Source organism: Falco naumanni, chromosome 1, assembly GCF_017639655.2.
Source record: "Falco naumanni isolate bFalNau1 chromosome 1, bFalNau1.pat, whole genome shotgun sequence".
NCBI classification, from domain to species: Eukaryota; Metazoa; Chordata; class Aves; order Falconiformes; family Falconidae; genus Falco; species Falco naumanni.
Window position 1 is genome coordinate 111,407,230 of NC_054054.1, and position 3,027 is coordinate 111,410,256.

The window sequence follows — 3,027 nt, forward strand, 5'->3', positions numbered from 1 at the left end:
CTGCCTTGAAGTAACGGACGCTTTGTGCTGCCACGGGCCAGGACGGCGGGGCAGCACCAAGGGCTGGATTTCACACCAGTGTAACCCTCACTGCCGAAGCATGTCCCGCCAGGTGCGGTGTGCTGGTGGTGGTCCTGGCTGCTGGGCAGGGTGCTCGGTGGCTCCAGGGATGCCCCCCGCTGTAGGTAAGATGCCAAACCTGAGCCAGGGGGGTTGCAGCTGAGGCCGGCGGAGGTGTTTTCGGCACAGAGAGTTTGCATAAGGGCTTGTGGGCGCTGCTGGATTTGGTGCGGGGCTGGGGCTGGTGCGGTGGCAGGAGCAGAGCACCCTTCCCGTGCCTGCCGTGGGGGCTCGTCTCTACGGGGAGCGCAGCAGAGGGCTGGGGGGCCGGCAGGCAGCACCTGAATCGTTGCAGCCTTCAGAGATGCTGTCAAGCTAAAAATAATTACGTAAACAAATTCCTTCCCAGTGTAAGTAATGAGTGACGAGCATAAAGTCAGAAATCGCTCCCGCCAGCGCATTTTCTTCTCCTTTATCGGCATAATCTGTTTACTGCTAAATGCAGGAGGTGGCTATAGACGTGCCTGTTTTATTTGCTGGTTCCTGTGAACCAGCACAAATGTTGCAAGACTGGAGCTGCGAAGGCGGCAGACGCAGAAAGCCAAGCCTTCAAACACACACACAACTGTTTTCCCTGCCTCTCCGCGGGGTTTGGTAACAAAAGTCCACATTGCAGGCGCTGGCTCCCAACAGGCTCCTTTTCAAGCCCGTGCAGAGCCCACACGCCTTTGAAGTGGACACCAAGATTTCTGTCCCTGCGCGGCGCAGCCGGTGCACCTGTTGAGCGCCGCTGCCATTGCCCTCGCCACCATGGTGGGGGCTGGTGCGGACCTGCCTGCTTGGCCCTTTCCCTGGTTCCTGGCCACAGCCAGGGCTGGCTCGAGGTGGCCAGGGCTGCAGGATCTGGGTAGTGCCCCGTTAGCACAAACAGAGTGTTCCCTGCAGCACCAGGGCTCGGGCAAAGCCTGGGGTGCCGAGGGCGAGGGCAGGATGCGCTGGGCTGGAAGCACCCTGGGATGCCAGCAAGCTTCGGGTTCCTGAAATCCGAGCAGCAGAGGACGCACCCAGTGAGCCGATCCCAGCTGTGGTGTCTGCTCCGTTTCATTTTAAGGAGGGATTGAAGAGCATCCCTCAGGCCGTGGCAGCCTGGCCGATGGATTAGGGCATCCCAAGCCATGCTGGCCTTGCCTCCACTCCGAGCCTGCCCTGCTCCCCACCGTGTGCCCGGCTGCCGGGTGGAGGGAGGTGCTGCAGAGGCGCTTTGCACCAGGCTGCTCCGTGCCAAGCAGCGTCAGATGGGTGTCTGGCGGGACACGTCCCTGCCTGGCTCAGGGTGCAAGCGTGGCTGTGGGTGCGAGGGGCTAAGTGTGAAGCTGGGGCTTTGCAGCTGGGAACAGAAGGTCCTTTAGTCTCTGGGTGGGACTTTTATTCCCAGCCTGAGACTGGTGGAGCGGGAGGAGGGGCTCCTTTCCTACCCGCTGCTGGCTCGGGTCTGTAGGAGGCTGCTGTCACTCCCTCCCAGTCCAAAGCAGCTCTCTGCATATTTGGAAGGAAATCAAGCTTGGAACTGGATCAGCCTGTCAGTGTTCCAGCGCCTCTTAGCTACCGAGGGCTTAACTTTCAGTGAAGTTTCCACGAACGCAGGAAGCACGGACGGGCAGTCGGCAGGAGCTCGGGCACTGGCGGGAAGGAAATTCTGCTTCTCCCAGATGTGGTGGTTGTTACTGGAGGGCTGGTCTGGTGCGTGGGGCAGAGAGGCAGTGAAGCGCTTGTGTCTGGGCACTTGCAGCGTGTGTTCCCGCTGCTGAGCCCTTGGAGGGTTTGCTGTGCTCCTCGTCCTTGCTGGAGGACGGGCCGCGTCGTGCCATGGCCGCAGAGGATCGTGTTGAGCTCTCTTTGGCAGTGTAGCTCTGGGCAAGCAACGTCTCGCATCACGTCACAGGTCAGTCCTGTTGGAACCGCTGGCTTTAACAGCAGCGAGCGGTGTAGTGGTAAATGCTGCTGTTCCTCCTCTCCCCTCTCTGCTCAGCCTGCACGTTGGTGGCATGTTGGTGACATGTTGGCTGGGAGCTAGCTTTGTAACCCCGCTGCAGTTTGCCGGTGGAGAGGTGCCTGAAGGCAGCAGGCTGCCTCTGCTCTCCTTTGGGCTGGGCTGGCCGAGCACATCCCCAAGGCGTCCGGTATCCTCCTGCTTCCTGGGACCCCCCAGAGCCCACGCGGGGCTGCATGCGGGGAGCGGGGCTCAGTCTTGTGGGAAAATGGAAAAGGGAGAGCAAGGGCGGCCTGGGGGCTGCGAGCTGGGGTGCAGGGGCCGTGGGGAGGGGACGGTGTCACTGCAGCCTCCGCTGGCTGCTAGCGGTGGGTGCGAAGCCCCTGGCCTCGCTGGCCCTGCCTCCCCTGCCAGCAAAGGGTTTATGTTGAGTGGGTCTGACAACGTGCACTAACCGTGAAGGGTCCTGTGCTCAAAGCGGGCTCCACACCCGTGAGTGCACAGGGTGGGCAGCGTGCTCGGCGCAGGGGCTTGGGGATGGCTCTGCTAACACCATCTAACAACTTGCCCTTAAATATCCTAGGTTAGGCAAAGCCTCTCTGAATGATGTCACTCTGTAGCCATTTCAAAATATCTTGGAGGCACAAAGCATCATTTTAATGGAGGATGAAGAGTGATTATTTTTATGTCCTTTTAAAAAAAACACCATCAGGTCTAATGAGTAGAAAGGCCACTAAAACTGGCTTGGAAGCCAAAATGCATTTCTTACATAAAAATACACAATTCTCAGTGATGTTTGTATCACTTCTATACAAAATGGTTTAAAAAGAACAAAACAAAACAAAATCTGTGACGTTTGTGAGTGTTGCTATTTTAGAATTTATTTCCATAAGTGATTTTTTTTCTTAAAGATGTTTAATAGTAATTCATATAATAAAGTCCTGTTGTACTCTTAACACTCAGGTGTATTTCGCTTT